This window comes from Artibeus jamaicensis, unplaced genomic scaffold, assembly GCF_021234435.1.
Source record: "Artibeus jamaicensis isolate MK-2021 breed Jamaican fruit bat unplaced genomic scaffold, CSHL_Jam_final contig_1998, whole genome shotgun sequence".
Taxonomy (NCBI): Eukaryota; Metazoa; Chordata; class Mammalia; order Chiroptera; family Phyllostomidae; genus Artibeus; species Artibeus jamaicensis.
The window spans coordinates 20,089,755-20,105,022 of NW_026521407.1; the positions used below are offsets into that span (position 1 = coordinate 20,089,755).

A 15,268-nucleotide genomic window follows, 5' to 3' on the forward strand; every position below is an offset into this window, starting at 1 on the left:
AGATATGTGTATAAAATGTCTCACTCCTGCCCCATCCACATTAATTGGTCCATACGTCTCAACCTTCTTACCCACAGGTGAGCATCTCACTAGTTTTTGTGTGTGTTTCTGCTTCTTTGCAGACAAGTAGAAGCAATTACAAAAATATAATTTTTAATTTTAATTTTCATGTGGTAAGAACATTTAACATGAAATCTACCCTGCTAGAAACTTTTAAGTATACAGTGCAATAACAGAGAATTGCTAGGACTTTGTCACAAACATAAATGAAACATCATACTCATTGATTAGCACCTCATTTTCCCATCTCTCCTGTCCCCAACCCTTCACACTTTACAGGAGGGCTATAATCACAAAAACAAATGACAAGGGTCAGTGAGGATGTGAGGAAATTGAAACCCTTGTGCTCCATTGGTGGGAATGAGAATTGGCATAGACATTACGGAAAACAGTATGGAGGATTATCAAGCATTAAAAATAGAATTCCTGCCTTGGTTGGTGTGATTCAATGGACTCAGCATTCCATGGTATGACTGAGCACTGAGCCATACACAGTGCTGACTGGTCTCTGGTTCAATTCCCAGTCAGGGAACATGCCTGGGTTGTGGGTCAGGTCCCCAGTTACAAGTGTGTGAGGGGCAACCAACCAATCGATGTAGGTCTCATGCATCCATGTTTCTCTCCCTCTCTTTCTCCTGCCCTTCCCCTCTCTCTAAAAACATAAAAAGGGACTTACTGAAGAAAAAGAAGATAAAAAAGATGAACAGTGAAAGGACAGCAAACTCACAGTTATTAACAACCACACCTAAAACAAAAGCAAACTAAGAGGACAGTTAGATCAGGAGTGAACCATAAAAATGAAGATCACATGGAGGGTTAGCAACAGGGGAGTGGGAGAAGAAGAAGGGGGGAGAAGGTACAGAAAATAAGTAGCATAGACGGTAGGTATAAAGTAGATAGGGGGAGAGTAAGAATAGTATGGGAAATACAGAATCTAAAGAACTTGAGACACGTGGTCATAAACTAAAGGGGGGGAGTAGTGGAGGAGGGGATGTGCAGGGTGGAGGGGAATGAAGGGGAGAAATAGGACAACTGTAATGGCATAATCAATAAAATATATTAAAAATAAATAAATAAATAAATAAATCTTAAAAAAAAACACTAGAATTCCTATGTAATTCAGCAATTCTACTTCTGGGTGCTTATCCAAAAGAATTGATATCAGAATCTCAAAGACATATTAGCTCTCATGTTCTTTGCAGCATTACTTGCAATATCCAAGAGGTGGAAACAACCCAAATATCCATCAACAGATGAATGGATAAAGAAAATGTGATGTATACCTACAATGGAAAATTATTCAGCCTTAAAAAATAAAGGCAATACTGCAATATTTACAGCAACATAAATGAATCTTGAGGACGTTATGGTCAGTGAAATAAGCCAGTCTCGAAGGGACAAATGCTGTGTGATTCCACATAGGTGTGCTAAGATAAATTCAAAGAAGAACAGAGCAGAAGGATGAAGGATTTTACTTCCGACCTTTCTTATACAAATGGTAGTGTAAAATATAACTGTGCCCTTCACCTTTCTGTTTTTCACTTAATATATCATGAGTATTTTTTGAAATTGGGGCCTAAAGTGTTTTTTATTCCTTCTTAGAATTCTGGGGTAGGTTCAATATAACTATATTCAGCCACTTCGCAACAGACGGATCCTTGGATTATTTCTGTTTATGTGTTGTAAAAATATGCACATATCCAGGTAAACATATAAGATTAATTCTCCTAAGTAGTATTTCTAAGTCAGAGAAGCACATGAATTTCTAATTAGATAAATCAGTACATTTTGAAGACAGTTTTTAAGTACTGGGGATACAAGCTTATGCTTTCGCCCTTAGCACAGGGTCTAGCAAAAAATAAAATGTGGTTGATATAATTTGCACAGAGCTAACCATCAGAAGTGTTTGAGGGAGTTTTTCAAATACAGATGTCTGGTTCACCCCCTGGAAGGTTTGCATTTTGGGGTCTGGCATGGGTCCCCGGAATCTGTACTTAAAACTCTTTCAAAGAAAGGTGATTTTGATCGGGGCGATTTTAGGGTCTTAGGCCTTAGGCACTGAGGCTTTTGAGAGGACAACCCACACAGCATAGAACAAAATAAAATGACCAACATTCACTATGTGATTGTAACTAAAGGATTTACATAATTTAGTTTTTGATATTAATAACAATTGTGATTTTATAACTAATATTTTGGGACCAGTGAGTATTTTCTCCCTTATCACATAGTTTAGCAAGGTTTTTGAAAGAGCGTAGGTGCTTCCTCAGCAGGAAACAATTCAGATTCCTCCTGGGAAACCAGGGATCCATTCTCATTTGTAGATATTACCATATTTTGCTGTATATAATGTGCACCCACATTTTTGGCCCAAACTTTCAGAAAAAAAATCTTTCATTTCATTTTTTGGTTAAAGATTTTATTTATTTATTTTTAGAGAGAGGGGAAGGGAAGGAGAAAGAGAGAGGGAGAGAAACATCAATGTGTGGTTGCCTCTCATGTACCCCCGTACTGGGGACCTGGTCTGCAACCCAGGCGTGTGCCCTGACTAGGAGTTGAACTAGTGACCCTTTGGTTCACAGTCCCACATTCAATCTACTGAGCCACACCATCCAGGGTTTCATTTAAAATTTTTAATTTAATTATTTATTTATTTATATTTAGAAACAAAACCAATGATCATATTCTAAGGTATTATTTTTCATACAGAAATCATTACTGCTTTCTAAAGTTACACTTTGAATGCATAAGCATATATAAAAGAATTAAAAAAACATTTATATCAATACAGAATTAGCATTACCCATGTATAATGAGCATCCTTATTTTTCCCTAAGAAATTTAGGCAAACACAGGCACATTATACATGGCAAAATACAGTACATTCATGGTTGAAATACTTTAAACCCTGATTTAGCATTTCTCTAAAAAACATGACAGCCAGGATTTCAGATTTGTAATTTTATTCACTCTACTTTTTTGGAGAATATGGAATATGGAAAGTTCCGATGCCTGGTCACTCGTTGCCCAGCAAGGGGGCATCTGAGTGGATCTGGCTGCAGATTGTCATGTTCAAGGCATTTAACATAGATCTTGGGGGAAAGAGTTTTGTCTAATTCCATTAGCAGCCCCCAAATATCTGAAACTTGGTAGATGTTTTTAACGTGTGTGTAAGGTGTCTCTAAAGGGCAATCTGGGGCAAATTTTGTGGGGACTTAATTTTGCAGAAATGTTTACTGTTATTATCCGGGGTTGTGCTCATTCACTGGAGAGGAAGTCACTATTATCTCTGAAAGGACACAGGTTTCCTCAGCAAATCTGCTACAGATTTAATACCCAGAGCATGTTAGCAAAGAGAGGGAACCAAGTAAGAGAAGAGGGAGTGGGCCGATGGAATTAGCCTTAGTATCCCTGCTCCTCAGTTGTAACAGCTGAGACAAATGCTCTCCTGATGGTGCCCTAATTTGTCTGTGTGTGAACTGTCAAAATGCATGTGTGACTTTTCTCATATTCTCCCAAATCCTCATTTAATTTTACATACATATATATTAAAGTAAGAAGGGTTACCAGGGCCTACATCCTACTGATACATCCATTAACTGTAAGTGATATCTAATAACTGAAATGCCAAAGAAATCAGCTGCATATTAAGTCTGATTCTCTTCTATGTCTTTGTTCTTTTTACTTTCTCTTGTAAACTAAAATCGATTGTACAGATCCATTGTTTGGGCTTCCTGTAGATGCTAACAATAATTACTTAGGGATGCAGAAATCCCCAAATCATATGAAAGAACTTGGATCACAATAATCACACATTATTGGTTTCCTGTTAAAGGAACCTCACAGAGTATCGGATTTCCACGACTACAAGTTACCAGGACAAATAGCAGCTTAGCCTTTGGGCTACTTATATTTGAACCCAGGAAGAAAGTAAGTGATTTTTTGAGGGATTTTCTATATATGGGTGCATTTATTTTCATAAAATGGATAGCTGGCTTAGAGCTAACAGCAAAGACCCCTGAATATATGGTGAGCTCATGGTACCTTCTTTTATAAAGTATTTCTGAATATAAGCATCAATTACCCCTCTATCAGAAATCCTTCTTTCTGGAAAGTTTAAAAACACCACAGAATTCATACAATTCTGTTGTTTTTCATCAAGAGTCACTTGTACTTAAAATATCAATGAATGGCAGAAACTGTTAAAGAGCCTACTACGTGTAAGGCACCGGGACAGTGAGAAATCCTTACCATGCTTCCTTCTTCCTGGTTTCATTTACATGTAGCGACACATGGTAGAGAAGCTGGGCGGACTGCAGACAGCCAGGTAAGGTTTCCAAGCAGACACGCGGGGACGCACTGGATGGAAACTTTCAAAATTCCATACAGTTTGTTCAGGCAGAACCAACAATGTTGAAATGAACAGTGACAGATCAATTTTTAATGGTAACTCTATTATTTTTCTCTATTATAAATACTACTTTTTAGCAGACCATGAAAATTTTGTTGACATTTGAAAAGCATGTGATTAATTGTAGCAGAACAAGCATTCTGAGTGCGGCCTCCATTTCAGAAGGTGATACCAAGCATGAGCCCTGATTGTACTACTACTGGCACACCACAGCATTTGCCTTTTAAAAAAAATCCACGCAACATTAAGGATCCTGGGTGTGCCCATGACGAACTGATGCACATTGGTGGCATAATGGGTTGTGGAGGTGCCATTCTGAAAACACAGCAATTCATTCAGCTACGCTCTGAGCACATCTCAGAAATGAAACCATGTAGCCTCACAGCTCTGAGCTGCACCACAGGCCAAAATGGCCAAGTGGCATTCAAAGTTCATAATTTCCAATATTCTCCCAATTGTGCTGAAAGGTTATACAAAGCAGTCACTGTGTATCAAAAGCGCACATGTGAAAAATGCTAGTTTTAATGCCACACAGCAATGTCATCGGAACTTTTTGTTTTATGAAAAATGAACATTCAGAACTGTGGCCATAAAGTAGGAGAGGGGCTTTCATAATATTCAGCTATCTGGATTAAAGAATTGGGGGGCATCTACTACATAAAGATGTCCCTGAACTCCAGACACGCGGTCCTACTGCTCCATTTCCCCTGCTATTCTCACCACGTGTCATGGTTTTCGAATACAATCCATGGAACAGAACACAATGAACCAACCCACAGGGGAATCAAAACCTAAAATCATACACTTATTAGTACCATGTACAAGCCACTGCAGGTAAATGATCTGGAGTAGATGGGGTTTGCAAAATCCTCATTTTGCTTTCTTATTTCAGAAGCAAGAGAGAGAGGACAATTGGGACAATTATTTGATGAAAAAGGAAAACTCTGCAGGAAAAACCAAGTTAGAACCCGGATGAAGACTCAGCCACCTGATTGGCTGGCTCTGCTAGGAATATGCAATGTCTCTGAGGCCGCATTTACACCCAAGTCGAACACATTTACAATAGCTACTTCCAGTCTGGGCTCTGTGAAGTGTTTCATATTAAAGAAGTGAGAATAAATGAGATCTTATCGAACATGTAAGGGAAGCCAAGCTAAATGGCACTGTTTTAAGTGAGAAAAAATACAGTTATAGAGATAATATACATAAAGCCCTTTATTTTTTTTTTTTAGCAGTGATGGGGATTAGATCTTTAGTACAGAAGCCCAGGATGTATGTATATAAATCCATTTTCTTTAACCCTCACCTGAGAATATGTTTTCATTTATTTTAGAGGGAGAGGAAAGGAGACAGAGAGAGACGGAATCATCAAGGTGAGAGAGAAACATCCATAGGCTGCCTCCCATAAGCGTCACAGCCAGGGCTTGAACCCGCAACCTAGGTATGTGCCCCGAGTGGGAATTGAACCCACAACCCCTTGGTGCAAAGGAGGACAACACTCCAGCTAAGCCACCTGGACAGGGCTATAGTTCTTTTAAGAGTAAACATTTTCTACAGGAAAATGAAGCCTCGTATTGAAAGAAAAAAACAGCATGGCTCAGTATAGGTTTGGGCCTGCAGTTGCGTTGACATCAGTATGTCCTAACCGTACAAAAGCATTTAAAAAATCTGTTTCCATTGGCCGTTGAAGAGAAATCATCACCCTTCTGGTAGTCACATCCTCCCTCAGTCATTAAAGAAAATCCTAAGAGAAACAGGGTTTGCAGAAATAAAGAAAACAAAAGAAGTCATTTCAATTTATATGTTTTATCACAAAACCATGTTTATGTTCATGAATTGTTATTTATATTTTGTTGGCATGTACTTTTGTTATATAAGTGAGAATTTACATATTTGTAGTTACCTTCCCATAGTGAATGAGATTTGAAATGGTGAGAACGACTATAGCTCAGTGACTGGAAACTGAGTAAAACAAAATGAACGGAATTTAGAGAGTCAAAGTATTGCTTTGGTTTTATATACATTCCTATACATATGTCAAATATTTTATATATATTAAGATTTTATATTTCTTATAAACAACTGGAAAGCAACTTCATGTGCTTATTTAATATGTTGCCTCTGTAAGAATCAGCTGAAATTAGGAGAGGTTAAATTAATCTTCCTCCTTGAACTCTGCCTGTGTTGTGTGGCTTTTGACTATGCGTGGGAAGATGACTTTCCTTTTGCTCTGGTGGTGGCAAAGACTGACTTTTGTCTTTGGTGTCCCTTATTCCCGGTGGTGGCGTGCCTCACTGGAGATGCATTTCTCATTATATTTTTGAACTTACAGCATTAGAATCTGAGAAGCACATATTCGTGAATGCTGGAAAATCCTGCACCATTATTTCTTTTAACACTGCTGATGGAGGCAGGGTTGCTTCTCCTGGTGCGGATTATAATATGCTATTGAGAGTTCCTTAGTGGGACTTAGATCTCTCTCTCTCTCTCTCTCTCTCTCTCTCTCTCTCTCTCTGTCTCATTCTCATTCTCTCTCTCTCTTCTCCCTCCCTCCCTATCATATCTCCTCTTCCCTGTGGGCTGATTTGTGGGAAAATGACAATTTTGTGTCCACTGCCAGGACACACTGCACGGACACTATACCAGTGGCCACTGACCCTACCTGATAACAGTGTTTTCCATACAATTATTTTTTACTTGGGGGTTCCTGCAATATGGAAATAATGCCAATTTAACTTCAAATCTGTGAAATTCTTAGGAGTTGTGGTACCGTTTTGTCAGAGGAGTTTTTTTGCTGTTGTGTTTTTCTCATTTCAACCAGAGCCCTGGCAACTATAGGCAAGTATCCTTAAGTCTGGGTTTTTTTTTCTTTTCTCAGCTCCTGAAGTTGCTGCCCTTCAAGGATCCCAGCTTTTTGAACAGGTCTTAGTTCTAACTGATTGCCTTGCACTGTCTCTGACTGGACACAAGAACCCAAGTTCTAGGTTACTGGGTCTGACTCTCCAGGCTTCTGAACCTTCACAAGGTTCTCAGTTTCCAATATATGTCTTTAACTAGACAATCTTTTTCTATATTTTATCCTTCAGGCTCAGCCCCCTAAAAAAGTTAAAAGCAATTCTGTCCCATTTATCCAGAATTTATGGATGATTATACTAGGGACTATTTTGGATTATTATATGTTACCATTTTGCCTATATATGTGTGATTTTTATAACTCAACATACTTGCCTTCTACTCTCTGGCAATAACTAAAGGTTCCCCTCAATGAAAAAAACCCTCCAAATCTGTTGGGGAATGTGCATTCATCCTCACAAGACAATCTGACAACATTTCAGAAGCAAAATCCTAGGATCCATCTAGTTCATTGCCGGAGAACTTGGGTGGGCTTAGCTACTGCCATCCCTAAATTAGGCCAATGTGCTGTTCTTTTCCCGGTTCGAACTTTGAGACTGTTGTTATTTTTCTCTTCCTAGAAGGTCAGGCTGCCATGCTCTGCTCTTGTCCCAGCGCTTTTCACACATCCTGTCCCTGGAGAAATGTGAGAGGCGGTCTGGAAAAACATCAGTGCCGTGTGTGTCTGAGCCTGCTTACACAGGATGCCAACAGATGGCAATATTTTATCATTATTACACAACCCACAGACCCCGCCTCGGTGGCCTCAGGGGGCAGGAGGAGTCGGCTCTTTGGTGTGACACATGTCACCGAAGCTTCACCCCCCATTAACTGTGCTGTTGTTTGTGATTGTTAAGCTGCGTGTCTCGCCGTGTGTCACATTCTTGACTTTGTACAAGGGTCCATTAGTAAGTAGCATCTGAGTACCGAGAGCCATAGAAGGCCCCATTCTTGGAAAAATAAACACTGCACATTCGGCTGAGATTAGAGCCACTGGCTGGTGGTGAACTGGATGGTGTTGCATGCAAAAGGCTGCTCCTGTGATCCATCAAGGCCCTCCCTCCCCCCATCAACACATAAGAAGTTCACATAACTGCCGCAGGGCCCTTCCCATTCACACACACGAGTGGGCGCCCTCATGTTCTCTGGTGCTCTCACTCGGCAGGGCTGGGTCATGACCGGGGAAGACGAGGGTGGCAGGGGAACATGGGAGCTGGCAATTTCCAAACTAGCAGCAACCCTCATGAAACCCACTTGGCGATTTCAAGGAAAATATGTGTTTGATTTTTAGGTCTATTTTCCAGAGACGTTTTCCTTATCATTGCTTCCTTCCTGTCATTCTTTTTATTCGTCAATCACATGCCGTTCCTTTTTCTTTCATCTTTCATGACTTCCGTTTTCTTTTCTTTCTTCCGTCACTATGTTTTTGGTCTTTCCATACCACCCTTTGTGGGGTTTTCTTTTTCTTCCCAACGGCCATATGCAAACTGCGATCCACAGGACCCCAGCCCCAGAAAGGCTTTCGGGGGCCTCCCCAAGGAGCTGAATTTAAAAAGAGTTCCTTTCAGCTACCACCCAACCTCACCACTGCCAGCATTACAATTGCAAGCCCTCTGATGGTTAAAAACTGTCCTGAGACTAAAGAGAACTAGTTCCAGGCCGGGTTTAGGGGAAGTTTTGGGGTTTCTCTGTGTACCTGCAACTTTTGAGGCTGCATTTCAATCCTTGATCTCCTCAGCAATCTGCCATATTCGCTGTTTGTGTTTCTCTTCCTAACTTTCTGTTAAAGTGTGAAATTCTGGCATTTCTTGCAGGAAGGAAGGAGCCAGAGGGCTTTGGGCACTGCTGGGAGGCATGAGGGTGAGGGGCCCGCACGTCTTCACAGACCATCTCCCCACTCCACCCAGGGTCATGACCACATAGGCAAACAACCAAGGGTCAGAGGGGAGAAAGCAGATGGGGACCCCAGGCTCCCAGATCCCACGCCTCCTCTCAAAACCCGTTTCAGAAAGTGGTTTTCAGTGAAAGCAGATTTCCGAGGGCAGTGCTTTCATAAACACTCATTTCTTTGGCCTGTGAGCAGTGTATTGGGGGGAGTGTTTGCCATCAAACAAGGTTTTACTGCATACCCCCCTTGTTGTTGTTATAATTCATGCTGATATAAACCATGCTCCATAAAATGCCCCAATACACATCCACTGGGCAACACCACAGGGCGGGCTCAAGCCGAAGCTTCTCGGGCAATAAAACTGAGACCATCAGAAACACGGCTGCCATTTATTTCCCCGTAATGTGCTTTCTCTCTTTCTCTCTCTAGGCAGATTTTCCTCGTGTTGAAAGGGAACCTCTGGTCAAAAGTCAGCCACAAAGTTGTAGAAAGCTTTGATAGTCAGTGGAGTGAATCATGACTACACATGGCAGCGGCCAGCACCAATGGGGCCTCTTGCTGGGCAGACCTCCCTCTAAGAGCGACTTCTGGTCATCAGTCACCGGGGCCCCCAACGAGGTGTGCACAGCCAATGGCTTCGCCGGCTCAGTGGTGCCTGGGTCCCAAGTTGCCCTTTTCCACAGGTATTGCTAAAGCAAATAGCAGACGGTATTTACTGGGTGTGATGCTTTCAATCACATTAATCTAGCCAGTAAAAAAATTTATGACCAATAAAAATTCCACCATGACATGGCTGATTGGAGGGGAGGCTGCAGGATGGAAATTCAAGCCACGCCCCTGCCCCGAGCTAGACTGTCACAAACCTTGGAAGGAAGCAGGAGTCGGGATGGAGCAAGACAGAAAAATCTCTGGGGTTGTTAAAACTAACTCAAGGGTAGATGGCTAAAACTCTTAAATCGTTTAATAAGCCCAAACTCTCGGAGTTTGGAGGGCGAGTGGCTGAACACCTACTTTGAAAAGCTACCTGGGGACAATATGGGCAGAGTCCCGCTTCCATTAGGAAATCTCCCTGGACTCCTTCTAGTCCTATGTTGATATGATTATTTTTTTGCTCATAATGAAAATAAATATTTTTAAATGTGCTACATAGAAAATGAGTGAGAAGGAGGTGTGGGTGGGGACTCGTTCTCTGGTTCGGGGCCCACGGGGAACGCAGCTCCACGTGGCTGCCTTTCTCCTGGCTGATCAGTGCATGGTTTACACAAATCCAGAGGAGCAATGACTAAGCTCCATTAGCATCTGTGAGTCATGCCTTCTTTTCCCCCAATCCACAGTGACTGTCCTTGGCCTGCGTGGTTTCAAACACGCTCTTCAAACCCAACTGTCTGTGGCTTCTTCCTTGAGTGGGAAGCTGATCAATTATTTGTTAATGATCCCAGACCACACATGGCAATGAGGATGTTATTTCAATGAAGTTATATTGGACGTCCTGCCACTGGGAGTGAGTACCTGATTAGTTCATCGTGACTAATGTTTCAAGTAGTTTATCCACAATGTCCATATCCATTTTTTTCTTAGTAATAGAACCCCATATTTAATCTGCATGGCAATGTGCCCATCCTTAAAGACTATTTGTAAAATCCCTTGTTGCCAAGGGTGGTCAATAAGATGTAATTTGAAGTGTGTGTGTGTGTGTATGTGTGTGTGTGTGTGTGTGAGAGACTTTTGAGAAAGCCCTGTAAGAGGGGATCAGATACTTGGCATTTGCCTTTTCACCCTTTTCAAACTTCCTTTGGTTTCCTGCTTAGAGTGAAGACCCAACAGCTAGACCTCCAACAGTCCACTCATCTTGAAGAATAAGTTTATCCTTAAGATAAACTTAAGGATGGAAGTCTTATGCTTTAAGGGGTAGAAGAATGGGCAGAAAATGAGAAAGGGATGAAGTAGGACCTTCTCTTTATAAGTAATGGGGATTATATGATACACCACATAGCAAATATAGTTATTAATAATAAATAGAATAATAACTATGCACAGTAACAGATGGTTACTAGACTTACTGTGGAGAGCACATGGTAAGGTACATAAGCGGTGAATCACTATAATGCACATGTACAACTTATATAATATTGTATCTCAACTCTAACTAAAAACTTAAGAAATAAAACAAGTTTTTAAAAGTGGGAATAGAGAGAGAAAAGGGGAGGAACCTGAGACTCTGATGGCTTGATCACACAATCTGAAATCTAGAAATTCTAGATTGCCTACCTCCCAACTGCTTTCTTTTGAGAGAGAATAAAACAAAACCAAAAAAAAATGTGTGTCATTTAAGCCACTATTATTCCAATTGCAACACTAGATTTCTAATCAAAAGCAAAGCCCTAGAGATCTCCAGAAGGAACTTTTTTATAGTTCCCCGGCCCTCAACAAATGATCATTCGAATCTCCCAAACAGACTGACAATCTCATTTTAATTTTTGTCTGGCGATAGGCAAATTCCTCCAAAAACAGCACATCATACACAACCTCTTACATCTAAGATACACTTTAAAGTGTTTGCTGAAACATGACTGGCAGCATGGGGCGCAGAACAGGTCATAGGTTTTATGCTGGAAAGACCGTGCCTTTGAATTTGAGCTATTTCACTTAATATTCGTGACCATCAATATTTGTGACTACAAAATGAGTAAGACAAGATCAACCTCTTAAAACTATTGAGAAGATGGTGAGGCATATATTTAAAGTAGGCATAACATAGCAAATGCATGAGAAATTCCATTTTTTTCTGTTTTCCACTTAGTTTGAAATTCTACACTCTGAGTGTATTGATTTATATTCTTTTAATTCATCCTTGGAGACAAATACAACATTCCTTCTACCACCAACATATCGCCAACCAGTATATTGTTGGTTGATATGCAACTCATCCCTGTCTCTCTAGTTATATATGCAGTCTGTTCACAAAATTGCAACCATTGTTAACATAACGAGAATGGTTTTTGTGGCATCAATGTAACCTGGCAGCCAAGGAGAGTGGACTGGAATGTGCATGTGTGAACAATGAAAACTGCACTCTACTAGTCTGTGGGAGTAGTAGATACCATTGAGTGAGCATGTATACTTTGTGGCTGTCACATTCAAAATGACTGAGTGAGTACAGACTTTTTGTTAAGCTTGAACGTTCCTCCACAGAAACTGTTCAGATGAGTGAGAAGGGCACGGCTACGGGCAGCTGGTGATTGGCAACTTCATCATGACAATGCACTTCCTCATGCATCAGATCTGGTGCAGAGGTTTTTGGCAAAACATCAAATCACCCAGGTGGTTCCCCCACCCTACAGCTCAGATTTGGTGCCCTGCAACTTCTGGCTTTTCCCAAAACTGAAATCACCTTGGAGGGAAGAGATTTCAGGCCATCAGTGAGATTCAGGAAAATATGACAAGACAGCTAATAGCAATTGGGAGAACTGTGTGAGGTTGTGAGGTGCCTACTTTTAAGAGGACTGAGGCATTCACTGTCCTATGTTCGTTTCTTGTATCTTGCATCTTCTTCAATAAATGTCTATTTTTTCATTGTATGAGGCTGGATACTTTCTGGACAGGCCTCCTACAACCCTATTTCCCTCTCAGTGACCTACTCTCTGTATCAGGATTGAACGGAGACATCAGCATATTAAAATAAAAAAGCAAGAAACCAACAAAAAACATTTTATCACCTTGCTTTCATTTTATATTTTGGGAAAAGTTTTCAATTAGCAACAATCGCGCCTCAGATAAACCTCATTGGCTATGATACTGCCACTGTGCAAAGCTTCATTTTATGGACATATAATTTTTAAATAAAAGGGGAGGCAAAAGGGACAGGCTAAGACGGGTCAATTTCTTCTCATTCTAACAGCTGACTTTCTGTAACACCCATTTTTCCCTGGGGAGCCCCGGCATCCACAAAGGCCAAGCCATATGCTTGCCTCTGCTCATTTTCATGGCAGTGCCACAATCTACAAAAATTATCAAGCATCCATTGAAATCATATGCCATTGATAGATTAAATGGCGCTTGATTACTGTTATTCAAATAAAGAGCATAACCCTGTACACAGTGGTAAAGGGTGAGAAGACAGATTCAGATAAACCACATGTGAATCTACGCGCCCCTGGATAAATTAACTGACCCCTATTAATTAATTAATTAACTAACCAGTGGTGGATGCTTCAGAAGGTTGTTGTGAGGACTGCACAAGATGATGCTGTGTAGAGAACACAGCAGAAGGCCTGACAGACAGTGCTCACTCCAGTTGGGGTCCTGATGGCCACCATCAGGGTGTCCCGTACTTTAGGGCTATTGTTACGAACTTTCACACACCCCTTCCCTGACTCCACATCAAGAGTTTCACTTCTAGTATTCATTTATTTTTATTTTTTTATTTTAATTGTTGTTCAAGTCCAGTTTTCTGCCTTTTACTCCCACCTCAACCCACCCCCAGCCTTCCCCACCTCTCTCCTATTTCCACCCCTCCCCCTAGTTTTTGTCCACGTGTCCTTTATACTTGTTCCTGTAAACCTTTTCCCTTTTCCACCGAAGTTCCCTCCAGTATTTCAAAGAAGACCACATCAAGGTCCTCTGCTTCTCTCTTTAGCAACTTCAAAATTATTTATTTTAGTAAGAGATGGGACACTGAAGCAAAGAACTGGGGTTAATGAGAAATCTATGTAGGTCTCTTTAAGATAGAATTTACAAAATGCTATTTTCATTATACTTAGGCATAATTTTATGGAAGGGCAGATAGTTTTAGTAAACAGACTTAGAGTTGAAACCAAATCCCACTTTTAAGCCACCATACAACTTGGGCTAGTTGACGAACTTCTCCAAGTGTCAGCGAGAATGCCTCTCTCCCATGTTCTTAGAAAAACTGCATTAATTTACATATGAAAATTATGCAAAAACCTGTAATATGGCAGTCACCTAAGAGACACTGGCTTTCTTTCTACTGTGATGTTTTTTTCCACGTCCTTGTCCACCAACAAGATGTTTGTATCTAACAGGAAGAATGAAAAGATCTTTCTGAGGAGGAAGTCAGGAATCTGGTGGGTTAAGAGGAGAGAAGGAGGGGATGAAGGAGGAAGAGATGAAGGAGGAGGATGACGAGCAGGAGCAGGAAGGTAGCCCAGACACACTGCAAACACAAACACTGATGTATCTGCCTTGTTTATACTCCTGTGCCAGTTCTCATGCCAATCTCGGCCTGGCACCTTGCTGCTGTCTGGAATTGGCGCTTGAGAAACCACACCCAGGCCTGGGGTTCCATCACAAACTACCACCTCTTCCAATAACACTCCCTTGCCCCTTCACCTTTGCATTTCTTCAAACTCTGACATAGGAAAGCATCAGGGGCAACACCCCAAATTAACCAAAATAGTCTCTAATAAAGGTTTCAACCCTATGATTTGGGACATTTACAATCAAGATACTCCACCTCCATAACATCCAAGGTAATTTTGCAGGTATTTATATGCTGTATTTCAAGAAAGAAGCAACAAAAATAAATGGTTCTACGTAGTTAGGAGATTTCATTTTCCTTTGGAATACAGTATAAAGGGCTGCTGGCCCAGTCATCACGGAAGAAGGCGCCCCCCTAAGGAAAGTAAATGGTATACGGATTTATTGCTTACTGGCTGCACTCTGAAGTTGAGAGGAAAGAAGTGGTCCTCACTGGTGCTCACACTTGCAACCACCCCACTGATTACCTGACCTCCAAACCCTAAGGGCATTTCTGAGCTTGGAATTAAAACTTTACTTTAGAACCCTGACATCACTTTTTTAGGCACTGCCTGGAATTGAATGGCCCGTTAAAACCAAGAAAATTGCCTAAACCCATTTCTGGAATGGGGGCTCAAGATTCAAATGCTCATTAGGACTTAAGACAATTGCCTTAATATCACCATCTAAGAATGTTAAATCAACTCTGATTATTGAGTGATGACAGGGGTGGTCCATTCAATTCTCAGCAACTTAGAGGA

At 41.0% G+C, this 15,268-nt stretch overlaps 1 pseudogene; it reads right to left on the reverse strand.

Annotated features, from left to right (window-relative positions):
• Positions 1–12,889: 12,889 nt before the first annotated feature.
• Positions 12,890–13,064, reverse strand: LOC119036368 (uncharacterized; annotated as a pseudogene).
• Positions 13,065–15,268: the final 2,204 nt, after the last annotated feature.